The sequence below is a fragment of the Acromyrmex echinatior genome, chromosome 6, assembly GCF_024713525.1.
Source record: "Acromyrmex echinatior isolate Ae372 chromosome 6, ASM2471352v2, whole genome shotgun sequence".
Classification (NCBI taxonomy): domain Eukaryota; kingdom Metazoa; phylum Arthropoda; class Insecta; order Hymenoptera; family Formicidae; genus Acromyrmex; species Acromyrmex echinatior.
In genome coordinates, this window is record NC_141857.1 from 15,900,018 (window position 1) to 15,914,686 (window position 14,669).

The 14,669-nt window shown below is 32.1% G+C and overlaps 1 long non-coding RNA gene and 1 pseudogene across 1 annotated transcript; both read right to left on the reverse strand.

Moving 5' to 3' along the window:
• Positions 1-3,484: 3,484 nt before the first annotated feature.
• LOC147909578 (uncharacterized) lies at positions 3,485-5,959 on the reverse strand (annotated as a pseudogene).
• On the reverse strand, positions 5,360-13,792 carry LOC147909579 (uncharacterized). The gene is made up of 4 exons (XR_015545392.1): positions 9,333-13,792; positions 8,516-8,690; positions 6,796-6,921; positions 5,360-6,203 (listed from the first exon to the last, which is right to left on the reverse strand). It is a non-coding gene; the product is annotated as an uncharacterized LOC147909579 (long non-coding RNA).
• Between the last annotated feature and the right edge of the window lie 877 nt (positions 13,793-14,669).

Sequence of the window (14,669 nt, forward strand, 5' to 3'; positions counted from 1 at the left end):
GCTTTGATAAATTCCTTCTCTGATAAACAATTTCTAGTAAATAAATCGCCAATGATCTTTAATAGTCAATAAGGACGTTAATAAAGAGGCTCACAATATCCAGTGACATTAAGTGAAATTCATCACTCAAACGTCTATCATCAAATTCCTTAACAAGTTTAAAACTATTTTCGATATGACTATCTGCCTTAGGGATTGTTTTTGTGATAATATTATAAAGAAATATTGCTAACGAATATAAAGGGCTATTTATCGAAGAAACTATTATATGAAAGAGGCAGTTCTGCTTATGTATCTTCGAAAGAGCGTAGGCTCTCGGAAGTATCCCATCATTACTTAACTTCTATAGTGGAAGCTATACTTAGCTATATATTTTTTTTCATTCCAACTAACTAATAAAGCGCGTAAGCCCGTTACCATTCTCCTCGTCGGATCTCTTTCAACTACCGATAACTAGCGACAATTAGCAACAAATTTAAATTCTCGAGCTCACCATGACAGGATAATTTTTATTTACAATTTATTTATGTTAGTTTGTATTGTCTCAAAAGTGAGCCGAAATATGTAAGCGCGTTTTAGTGAATAAAGAAGTTTCACACTTCATAGATATATTATTTGCCCCATGTCTTCTGCGACTCCTACTGCCTGTATCCTTTTCAGTTTTTTAAAATGAATTAGTTTGTAAGAAAAAAAACTTTTTTGTAATTACTTCATACTGTTTCTGAGGATGGTTCAAAAGTGAGCGAAACATGTAAGCGGATTAATTATTATTAAAGTTGTTTTGTTAACCGTATTGGTTTGCACAAGAATTACCGTGTTCGACTCCTATTGCCCTGTTGTATCCAAACATTTTGTATCATAAAGAGTCTTTAGGAATTAATTTTTTTCTATTACATTATATCATTTATAATACTATATCCATTATATTTTGTTTAAATAATAAATAACAAGTAGACCAGATATAATAAAATAGTAAATTTCAAAATTAAATGCAAAGTAATAAACAAACGTATGAAATGTATCGAGTCGGATTTAACAAGGAGAAGTTAGGCTCTGCTCTTCACCGATTTTGATCAAACTTGCAGCGATGTTAGAAGAGCTTACCAAGAACACTTGTAAAACCTTTTTCGCTAATGGGTCTTAGAAGCCAAATAATGAGCATTTAAAAATCTGGAAACAGTCTAATATGTCGGAAGGTACGCATTTTTGAGAAAAATGTCTTAGACAAAAGTGATAAGATTTAATAAGATGTATTTACTGGTTTTATTGGTTTCACCTTAGATGGCATCGTCAAGGTCAAGTCAAGATTGAGTCTAAGACATTTTTCTAAAAAATGCGTACCTTCCAAGATATTGATAAGACTGTTTTCAGTTTTTTGATATATTTTTAAATGCTCATTACTCGGCTTTTAAAGCTCATTAGCAGGAACGGCTTTACAGGTGTTCACTTGATAGGCTCCTCTAACATTGCTGCAATTTTAATCAAAATCGATGAAGAGCAGAGCGTTTCAGTTTTCAACTTCACCTTTTACTTAAGTTTTTACATAAAAAGCTTATTTCTGCCTAAAAAATGATAACAGCATCTTGAAGTAAAAACATTGAATTTTTTTTTTCTTTTTAATGAATACTGTACATTACGCCATTCGTCTTTTATCAGTCAAAGTCAAAAGGACTATTTTTACTTCAATATTGATCAAATCGATGAGAAAAAGTACAACATCCATCAAAAAAGCAAATTAAAGATAAAGGTTCATGCTTTCGAAAGCTGTAAACAGTATTTGTCAACAACTTCATTTACGGCATGAAACTTTGCAAAGTTCGCAAAAAATTTTGAAATTTAACAGTTCATCGTTTGTAATCGTGTGTAGCTCTATAAAAATCGTTATTTAAAGTACAGATCTGGAAAGTAGAGATTTCAGTACAAAATGCTTTTTTGAACGTCTCATTATGTGTGTGTATTTCTGTAAAAGCTACTCATTTAAAGTTTACCTATTTTTCAAAGGCGTGAGAAGTGATGCTTTAATTTCTGCGCGTAGTGTACTATATCAATTATATTTGTTTATAGTTGTATATTATATTTGTTATAATTTATTTATATTAAAGAAATTTCATTTTATGTAATAAATAATAATTGTAAAGGAAATTTTGATAGATTGTATTTTTCAAAAATTTTCGCAATATTTAATTTATATTTACAAATTTTGGCACCGAGCATTGTGAAGAGAGCTAGTCATTTTCTTATGTATTTATTTAAAAATTATAACAGAATAAAAATAATATGACAGTTAAACAAACGAGTTAGTTACTTATGCTTGTATTTTATAGTGAAAATACATACATAAATTTCAATGCATTAAACACATACACGCAACAAACACATAATTTACATACACATAATTTCTTGATTTTGGAAACTTTTGAATATCTTTTATTACAAATGTAAGGTATTTTTAATGATGATCATTTCTTTTTTGCTACGAAGTGATGAAAGTGATCATTACTAAAATTAATTACGATTAAAAAACAAAAAAAAATAAGTAGTAAAAAGCATAAATCTTATATACATGGGCTTTGTTCCAAAATTAACTGTCAATGCTGAAAAACTATAGTGCACGTAACATAAATTACAGGTTTTCGGTACTGGCAGTGATTTTGGAGTGCGTGCATGATGCATCATTTGTCTTTGTTGTTTACCAATTAATAAAGAAGGATAAAACAATATATCATGTACTTCATGTGTAACTCGGAAGTAGAACGCATTCTTGGAGTACAACCATGAATGCCCTTTTTTTGTTAGATAGAAAGAGATAGTAAATGCGTTGTATCTTCTATCCTTCGTTATATCAAATGTACGATGCGCATGCTCGAAATGAAAAACGATCAACAATTTCAAATATATTAAGAGGTGACGTTTTAACCAATAGGTTATAATTGACGAAGTCCTACAAAAATGATAAAATGCTATGTGTTTATTGGAGAAAGAATGACAATATTTTCTTTTATTTGTGAGTACTTAATAAATAATTATGATTTAAAATGTAATAATAAAACATGATTTAAATTTATACATATTTATATGATATGCTCGAGTTTGCGCAGTATATTTTCATAAAAAGATAGAAGATATATTTTCTTGCTTCATCAACTCGGTCCTCTATTTATAACTATAAGGTATCCATATATAAGATCTATGGTAAAAAGATACGTATTATTATGTTATGTTACAAGATACGAAGATGATTCTTTCAATATGTAAATAATATTTAATGAACATTTCATATGTGTATGATGTATACAAGTAAATGTACGATATCACAGTCTCAGAAAATCACTAGGTTTCATCTTGTTTGCATTTGTTCTTTAAGAAATAACGTAAAGATATTTGATAACTCTGGCCTGTGTAATATGTAACACTGCTATGTTCATATATCTGTATATATTTTTTGCACTAATTTGTAAAGATATTGTGAATATGGATCCTTCAGTTTATATATAATTTTATGTAATCAAGTTGCATTCTAGGACATATTGGAAAAAAAAGCAAAACCAGCTACCATGATCTTTTTAATTATTATGTGATAAAAATGACATTGTTTTCCATTAATTATGTAATTTAAATACTTTATTATTTATAAAAATATGTAATTGTACTGAAATTGTGTTCCTAACTATGATGTTATCATGTGTGTATATTACATGTAAACAAAGTCTCTTAATAATAAATGACTTATATACTTATATGAAAAAAAAAAAAAAACACTTCCCTTTTAATATCTTTTTTATAAAATGTAATTCTGCAAAAACGGACTGAAAGCAAGCAGGGTTGGGAAATTTAATACTGTAAGATTTCTTACATTTTCTACAAAACGTATATTATATACATTAAAATTTTAAAACTCATTTCATATGAAAGTGAGCATTGCATAATTGGATCACTGAACCAATTAATATCCTCCTTAAGGTTCCTGAGTAATTGCCACGATATCGCTTTAAAACATTTGTAAAAATCAACGAAAACTTTTTTTTCTCCTTTGAGTCAATAAATCTTAAAAGGTACGTAAAGAGAGGGCAGGAAACACACGGTCTGACAGCTATTAAAATATATATTTTTACGTATAAAATTCCAAGATAACTATAATTTCTGTCCATTTTTAGAACTTTCATAAGTATGAGACAAGTTATATTTTTCATAATTAAGGCTATATTCCAAAACTTTCTCTCCGAAAAAGATTTTATTCTATATGTAGTATACGTTACATGTATTAGAGAGGACGTTTTGGAATGTAGCCTAAATAAATAATAACGAAATGGCATGCAACACAAATTTCATCATTGAAATGTCACCTTTCCACGCCTATAAGTTTAGCCATTTATCGTAGCGAGGCGCTGCAAGTAACTGTATTATTAAAGCTCTATGCAGGGTTGCCAGATACTTGACAAGCGTCGTCGCCGATGGAGGGCTCTCTTTACTTTAACTTTAACAGTATTTGCCAATGCCAATAATGACTTTTCCAAAAATATAAAAATATATGAGAACGCAAAAGTTTGTGTAGTTTTTCAAAAAGGAAATATGTGTACTTACGCCTTTTAAAAAGTTATTTAGGCCCAGTTTCACAACTCACGATTAACTCTTAATGAAGTTGAACTTATTTCTCTTTTTTCAATTCTAGAATTAGAAAGAAATAAGAAATAAGTTAAACCTCGATAAAGAATTAAGTGAGTTGTACACCTCAATTTTCATCACTCGCATCCTGAATGTTAATCCTTCCTCAAATGCATTTTCCTTCTCAATATCATTTGCGGAACATGAAACATGAGGACTGTTTACTGTTTCATATATAGCAAACGTGAATAGTTTCAACATTTTTTTCAAAATCTTTACAACAGCACTTATCGACTACAACCAAACGAATACGAATTCTGAGCAGAACAATAAGCATGTTAAATCCTAGTCGATTACGTGGCTTTGTTTTTATGGCATTCATATAAGAGAATATGAATTCTCGCGTTCTACGGCTACATTTGAGAAAGGAAGGCAAAGAACACGCAGAGCAAATTGCCAATGTTGTCCAACTCGTTGTCCACTGTTGTCCAAATTGCCAATTCGTTGAAAGGATGATCTCCTGCATTAGTAAGCTTCTTCATTTGAACTCAGAATTGTACTGAATTTGAAAGCTCTGTATCACCGAATTCAGATAGCCAATCAATAAATGGAAGTTTTCGCCACTGTTCTTCAAGAACTTCTTTGTTTATATTTGATCCTGAAGTTTTTATAAATGGTAAGTAATTAAACTCTTCGTAAAAATTGCAGTTTATTTTTACAGAATACAATATAAAACTAATCTATGAGAACTAGTAGAAATTCTTTGAAGGCAAGTTGGTCGACGAAGGCAATATTTCGGATGCAAGAATCGCACTGCTTCTAGAACAAAGACATTTGTAGGCAGTCTGTTGGCGAGTTCTATGCATAAAACTCTTAAAAACTTTATCGATCCTTCACCTCATTCATAAAGTGCTTTTTCCGAAATCTTATATTGTTGCGCTTCAATTTTAAAGTTATCTCCATAATCAACGAAATCAAGTGATAACAAGCAATCATTTTGATTTAAATATTTTTTTATTGATTCTAAATTTTGAATATTTAAATGCTTGCTACTGAAAGCAGAGAGTATAAATGTAGGTTTTAAAATACGGATAACCAGCGATAATAGCAGAACTCACAGATCTCCAAACAGTTTAGTTACTTCACGATTCTCTTTTTGAAATAAGAGATTTACTTCTATAATGGGACGTAAAAAAAAGGAGATATAAATGGTTCAAATTGTTTTCGAACATATCCCGTAGAATACGTGCCATGTAACACTTATTTTCCTTCTGCATTGCCATAATATTAAAATGCTGTTTTTAATTCTAACTATTGATCTAAAATGCTTGCCATAGCCCCATGCCAAACTAACCATCTAATTTTTGATAATTTCACAAGCTGTTAGTTCATTGCTCCCTTGTTTATCGTAGTATATAAATTGTTGTATAGAGATTTACGAAGCGGAGAACATGAAAACCAGCTGTTGGTTCTCTAATAAGAAATTCCAGCGAACTAGCCAATTCATCAGAATTACTGATTAACTAGCCATTCATTCATGTTTTTGATTCTGCCAGATAAAGTGAATGACACATGCATGGTATCAATTGAAGCTCTGGGACCTGAAAATTGAAAAGTCTAACTTTACAATTTGAATTTCAGATTTATAATTATAAGCAAATTTAAAATTTAATTGGATATACTTCTAAAAAATTTTTTGAAAGTTGTGAAAATTATTATTACCAATTGATAATTTTACTTTGAAATATTGAAATTTTACTTCAAAAATTTGAAGTTAATGAAATTTCGGAATAAAATTGTTAATTAAGAGCATTTTTATGATTTCTAAATAGCTTTTATTCTAAGAGATAAAAGAGGTAAGTTTGAAAGACATAAGCATATATTTTTGGTTTCATACATAACGATCACGGAGAAGTCTATATAGGGAATGATTGCAGCCAATCATAATACTCGCATTATCAGTACCGCGTTACCGAGTCCTACCATATTTTTAATATCAAGTTTTATAGTTGCAAGATATTCTATTGTAGCTTTATAAAGATCTTTTGCACTAGCTTCAGTTAAGCTGATACAGCCAAGAAAGTCGGTAATAATTTGCTCTCTTTTTACTAAAGTACCGGATACAGAATGCGAGATATTTACACACTGACAAGTCAGTGGATTCGTCTACTATAAGTGAATAGCTTGAATCACCTATGTCACTTATGAGATCCATCAAGAGGGCTGGAGCTATGACTTCAGAAATTAGCTTCGAACACTTTGTGCGATGTATTCGAAGTTTCTCCAAACTGCTTCCTTTTCCTAAACTACGCAAAAGATCTGTCAAATGATCATTACCTCTAATTGCTGTATGTATAGCAATATGAACAGTAAGTTTGATATCTATAGTTTTCGCTTCTATAGCTGCAGTTGTGTTTGAAACAATTGATCATTTTGATATTTATAATATACATATATACCAGGTGTAGAAGTATGAAACCGGAATTTCTTTATATATGGCACTAGCTATCAGTTTAAGGACCACAAGACCAGCATCTGCAGCGCCATCATCTCTCTCTAACAGCTGACGAAGATTTCCAACATACAACCCAAGTTCCATACACTGGATATATTTTTTCTATATTTTTTTCTAACCTTAAACATGTCGAGTTTTGTGCCTACGAACTACGATTTGCGGACAGCATTGGTTTTCTGTTATCATTTGAAGAAAACTGCTGCAGAATCGCATCGAATGCTTGTCGAAGCTTACGGTGAACATGCTCTTGGTAAAACACAGTGTTTCGAGTGGTTCAAAAAATTCAAAAGTGGTGATTTTGACGTGAGAAACGAAGAGCGTGGGAAACCACCGAAAAAGTTCACAGACAAATTGCAAGCCTTATTGGATGAAGATGATAGTCAAACTCAACAAGAACTCGCGGATCAATTGAATGTAACGCAGAAAGCCATCTCCATTCGTTTGAAAGCTATGGGCAAGATTCAGAAAGTGGGAAAAAGGGTTCCGCATGAACTGAATGAAAGACAGCAAGAAAATCGAAAAACCACTTGTGAAATGCTGCTCGACAGAGCAGCAACAAAAGAAAGTCATTTCTCCATCGAATCGTCACAGGTGATGAAAAATGGATATATTTTGAGAATGCTAAGCGTCGTAAATCATGGGTGAATCCAGGCGAACCATCGACATCCACTGCAAGACCAAATCGCTTTGGAAAGAAGACAATGCTCTGTATTTGGTGGGATCAGAAGGGTGTAATCTATTATGAGCTGCTAAAACCTGGTGAAACCGTTAACACTAATCGCTACCGACAGCAAATGATCGATTTAAATAGAGCATTACATGAAAAACGACCGGAATATGGAAAAAGGTAACACAAAGTCATTTTACTTCATGATAATGCTTCATCACACACAGCAAAACGGGTCAGGGAAACGATCGAGGTGTTCAGTTGGGAGATATTAGCGCATGCTTATTCTCCAGACTTGGCTCCGTCCGATTATCATCTATTCGCATCACTGGGACATGCTCTCGCTGAACAACACTTCAATTCGTATGAAAATGTACGAAAATGGCTCGATAACTGGTTCGCTTCAAAAGAAGAACTGTTTTTTTGGCGTGGCATTCATACATTGCCGGAGAGGTGGGAAAAATGTATAAATAGCAATGGAGATTATTTTGAATAAAAAATTTTTTATCATTTTCAAACAACAGACGTGTAATTTTTACAAAAAAATTCCGGTTTCATACTTCTACACTTAGTATAATATATATTAGGAGATAATAGCCGAAAAATTAGAGAATTTAAAAATAAATTTATTAATGAAATAACTTTACAAATTACAATTTTATTATTCTCAATTGAGAGAATACTTGTGAATAAGTACAATATTTATATTATACAAAATAAAAAATACTTACCATATTTTAATTTAGGCTGAACACGCACATTTAGATTATTCATTTTCGTTGAAGAGTTCGGCACGTTTTATAAGATCTGCATGTTGTGCACGTAAATTTATTTCATATACTTTACATCATATACTTTGCCTCTTATCGATTGTGGCAAACGTGTCTTTGTTCTCTTCTAGCCAATCTATAAGTCCATACTATAACTTTTATTATTTATTCATTTATATTTTAAACCTTCGTCGGTATTGTTAAGTAATTTAAGCCGTAATCACACCACAAATTGTTTATTACGATTGTTACAGTTGCTGGTTTTATTTTAGCAATAATGATGCAACAAGTGCAGATTAGCTGTAACGTGATTGGCGAAAATAGAACCAACAATCGGCAACCATAATCGGATTTAGGACGCGATAGAGAACTTCCCGCAATACATCCGTTTTCTTAACATTTACAATCAAAATATTGATAATGGTGTGTCGTTAAAGAGTTAATTTCAGATTTTGAGAAATTAATTTCAGAGTATTCACTAATTTATATGTTTGAAATTAAATTTACAATTGATACTGTTACAAGAAGGCCCTTGAAATTAATAGATCTTGGCCAAAGATCATTTGATTTCATAAATGAGCGAAAATTGATAGCATTTTTTTTTAAACAGCACTCTTTAGAGTCGCGGTTCGATTCAGGCTCAGAACGCTCATGAGCATCATTTGTCTATATTTAACATTTGATAAACAACAAGAATGAAATTATTTTCAAGCATTGTGAACGTGAATCGGACCGCGGCCTAGGTGTCAGTTCAATTCTAAAAATGTTGATAACTAACCTGTAAAAATCTTTTCTTTTTCCCATTCTTTGCGATAGTGTTTTTTGTATTTTCCGTGTTTACCCATCTTCAAATTCGCGCGTTAATACCTCTCAGATCTCCGGTTAAGCTAACCACAACCCAGTCGCTACGCGTAGTTTAGCGCCGAGACACTACCAGTGTCTCTAGACCGAGCTAACAAACAGATTACGTTCCAATACTTAACTGTTAGCTATTAGTAGTATAATAAACGTCACGTGCACTGTATATTGGGTCATCTAAAAAGTATCCGCGGTTTTTTGTCAGTAGATGGGTTGACCATCAACACCATCTAGTAACAAAAAACCGCAGATATTTTTTAGATGACCCAATTATTATCAGCACTGGCATAAGCCATATCAGGAGCCTTGCAGTAGTACCAACAAAAATTCAATAGCTGCGTTCGGCAATAACAGTTGTTGTTAGACAGATCAGATTTCAGACTTAGACTCAATATATCTTTCTATCCTCTTCTATCGAAAGAAGAAAAGTTACTGAGCAGGACAGAAATATACATCTTCCGTTTTTCAGTACCAATATTGTACAATATTTCTGTCCTGCTCAGGAACTTTTCTTCTTTCTGCGCATATGCCAAAACAGAATAGAAGCGAACAGAAATACATCTTCTGTCAGTCTTGCTCACAGCTTGACGTCCGTATTCCCTTTCTAATAAACTCAATGGCCTAGTTTCCACCGAGGATTTAATAAGGATCAGAATGTAAGAATTAATCAACTACGGTCAAGCATTCCCCTATCGTTCGATTGTAACAAGGGAATACTCACTGTAATTAGTTGATTCTTACATTTTGATCTCTGATTTAAATCCTCGGTGGAAACTAAGCCTATGTTAAGACTGTACTTAAGACGGTCTTGAATATAAGATCTGACTATGAATACTGACCATAGAGTCAGTGTTGTTAGACGGGCCGGATTTCAGACGCATGCGCGTCCAATGTAGTTTCAGTAACGTATCAGTCACTAGTAAATAGGAGATCATTAGTCGCTTAGGATTGAAAATGTTAAAAAGTTTAATATATTTTACATATTTTATATAAAAAATGTTGTCAAAATTGTTGAAAATTTTAATATATTTTACATGTGTATACATATATAGAAATATATTTATATATATGTATGCATATGTAAAATATGTAAAATGTATTAAAATTTTCAACATTTTTGAAAAAATTTTACATAGGCGAGTAATTGGGAGTACAAATTAGTTCGGTCCGCTTTCCAAAAGATAGCTCCGGCTATTGTGAGTGGTTCATAGTGACAGCTGATTTTGGCGTTTTCAGAGAGGTTAGACATCTGCTAATAATATTCAGTTTATATCGCTTTTTATACAAAAACCTTGATTTTTGCTGTGTTTGAAATGTCGAATTTTGTGTTAACCAAGCAGCATTTGCGGGAGGTTCTAATTTTCTGCTTTAATTGGAAGAAAAGTGCAGCTGAAGCCCATCGAATGCTTGTCGAAGTTTATGGTGACATTGCTCCAACTGACAAATCATGTAGGGAATGGTTTCGACGTTTCAAGGATGGAGATTTCAGAGTTGAAGACAAGCCTCACTCTGGACAGCCAAAAAAATTCGAAGACAAAGAATTAGAGGCATTACTCGAAGAAGATTAGAGTCAAACGCAAGAGGAGCTTGCAGAATCATTGGGAGTAACTCAACAAGCCGTTTCTGCACGATTGAGAGCCATGGGAATAATTCAAAAACAAGGAAATTGGGTGCCTTATGAACTGAAACCGAGAGACGTTGAAAGGCGATTTTTCACTTGCGAACAGCTGATTCAAAGACAACAAAGAAAAGGTTTTTTGCATCGGATTGTGACTGGAGATGAGAAGTGGATATTCTACGACAACCCCAAGAAGAAAAAATACTACGCTAAGTCAATCGTTGCCATCGACCTCAACATCAACACCAAAGATGAACATTTATGGTTCGAAGATCATGCTCTGTATCTGGTGGGACCAAAAGAGTGTTGTTTACTATGAGCTGCTGAAACCTGACGATTCCATTACGGGCGATCGGTATCGGCTACAATTGATTCGTTTGAGAAAAAAATGCCGTGCATTGCGAGAAAAACGGCCGGAATACGAGCAAAGACATGATATAGTTATTTTTCTTCATGACAACGCTCGGCCTCATGTCGCAAAAGTCGTAAAAAAATATTTGGAAATGGGATGTTTTACCGTACCCACCGTATTCTCCGGACATTGCTCCTTCTGATTATTGGTTGTTCCGAAGGATGCAGCACGATTTGGCAAGTCACCGGTTCACTTTTCCAAAATTGGATCGCTTCCAAAGACGAGTCATTTTTTCGAGATGGAATTAGAAAATTGCCTGAGAAGTGTTCAAGAATTCTATTAACGACAGCGTATAAGATTAGCTATCGAGTTTGCGAAGGTCGGAGGATCTTATGAATTTTGATGTCTAAAAAGTCTTGAAATTCTTGAAAATGATGTTGCCTTTTTGCACTGTTTTTAAATTTGGTAGTATATATTGCGTGCTAAAGCTTTGCAAGTTCGTGACACAATTCCTTACATGCTTCGCTAGCACACAGGTGAAGCGAGTGACAAATACATTTAAAAATAAATATACCGGGACATTTTTCCATAAATTTACTAACTTAAACTGTTAAAACGCAACAGTTTACGAGATATTTAATTGTTTACGATTTTTCATGCACGTTATATAGTATATATATATATCCCCTTCATAAATTCGAGTAACAATAGTTCAATAGAATTTAACCGGAAAAATATTATAAACCAGCATTTCTTTTCACGAAAATTTCTAAAGACCATCAGAAATAAAATGTGTATGTTCGAGACTCGAGATTTGTAAAGAAAATATGCGAAAAAAAATCGAATAATTGCAAAAAGCATGTTTTTTCGCTTATAAAACGAAAGATATTATGAAAGATTGTATGAAAAAAAATCGCTATAAAAAAATTTAGGTATTCGAAATAACTACAAAATGAAATGTGGAAACATTAAATTCGATCTATTAATTCAGTAGAAAAAAAATAAAAAATACTTTGATGAAAAAGCTCTTTTTTTCATTCGCTTCCTGTTCATTGAGATTTGAATGTAAAGCTTTGAAATTCTTGTAAAATGTAGCCCTCGTAATGACGAACAAATCTAGCCCCGAACAAGCCTGAAATGTTTATCAGTTTTTGCAAAAAGCTATCTGTTCACTAAAAGCTGTCTGCGGAAAACTTAATTTCTTCATCATTGAGTAGTTGTACAACAATTTACAGCGGTGATTTTTCTTCTTCAAATGTTGCACTATCACTTAATAACAAAACAATTTTTTGCAATTAAACTATTATATAACTTTAAAAAGTGAGTATTTTTTTCATATAAAAAAATGGAAATAATTTCGTTAATATGCATTACATCAAATAGCCATGTGAAGCATTCGAAATCTGACATTTTTTTTAAAATGAAATGAAAAAAAAAAGATTAGCCTCGCTCGCGTTCAACTTTCCAATGGTTTTAAACTTTTCGAGACTTTTGTGAAGAAAAATACTAGTTTATAATTTTTTTTCGATAAAATTCTACTTCTACTGAACTATTCTTGCTACTCGAGTTTATGAAAGAGAAGTATACTGTATAATGCGCATGAAAAAACGTAAACAATTAAATATCTCGTAAACTGTTGCATTTTAACATAATTTATACTATTCTGAATTAATGGGAGGGGTACACTATTTCTACAATTTATTAAAACTTATATGTTATTTAGAATGCCTTCGTCCCTTATTGATGCCTAGGGTCGCCGAGCGGCCGAGAAAGCATTTTCGGTCGCTAGAAATAAGTGATTAGTGTGAGGAACTCGCTGTCTCGTTCACTCTAACAATTTATGGTTATTTTTGCGTGTAAAATTATACATATGTATCGGAATCAGACGTTCTTTTAGACATGTTTTTAGAAAATATATTTTTATTCGTACATTGATATTAACCTGAAAATAATTAACCTGCGTAGGAAACATATTTCTAGAGAATTATCTAACATTAAAAATATTAATTATAACATTATACAACGATCGGATTATGAGATGAGTGGTGATGCCTTTAATGCACCCTTGATTACAAAAAACGTTTTTGATAAAATGATATCAAATAAAACAGATTCGGTTTACAATATCAAGATCGATCCTGGTAGCTTTAATACAAAATTTGATATCTCAAATACCAACGAGAAATGGCTCATTAATCTGTGTAAGGTTGACATTCCAAATAAAGCTAAAATAGTTTTACAATTGGGTCAACATTTTAATTTATCTAATAATTTAACGAATAAAGAACGAATTACACGTGAGTTCATTAAATACGTTGAATATAACTTGTTTAAAGCTGATGAGGAAATTTGCAAATCGGTCAGAAATGAGACATCCCACATCCTCAAGTCTATTAATAATTGTGATACTGAATCAGCTGAAAACAAAATTGTGAAAGAGGGTGTAAGAGAGGTTAAACGATTCATCTCAGAGAATCCTGAGATTTTAATCACGAAAGCGGACAAAGGAAACACCACAGTAATCATGAATCGTGAAAATTATCGGAAAAAAATGTATGAAATTCTTAACGATCAGACGACATATAAGGTAATAGATAAAGATCCTACAAATAAAATAAATTTAGAAATTAGGAACTTATTAAAAAATTGGAAAAATAAGGGGTACATTGACCCAAGCATATACAAAAAATTATGTTTCTGATAGCGAACTTCCGAGATCTTACGGACTGCCAAAAATTCATAAAGAAGGTCATCCACTAAGATTAATTGTTAGTTGCATTAACAGCACCTTTTATCCATTTGCGACCTTCTTAAAAGAAATTATCGATAAGAATAATAATAATAATTTTAGTTATGTTAAAAATAGTTATGATTTGGTTGACAAACTTAATGGAAAGGTTATCGAAAAAAATTTTAATATCATATCATTTGACATGGTCTCCATGTACACTAACATTCCTACGGACTTAGTATTAAAAAGCATTGAATGTAGATGGAACTTGATTGAAAATAAGATTTCGATTCCTTTGCATGAGTTTGTTAAAGCAGTTGTGATGATAATTAACGTTCCACGTTTTTCAGATTTGAAAAAAAATATTTAAGCAAATTTTTGGCATGCCGATGGGCTCTCCTCTATCACCTATACTAGCGAATATAGTCTTACAAGACTTAGAACAAGAAATTTTCACTACTAATAATATCATCTCTCTATTTTATTTGCGATATGTCGATGACATTGTGTTAGCTGTACATGAGGAAAAGGTTGAGGAGGTTCTAGATTTATTTAA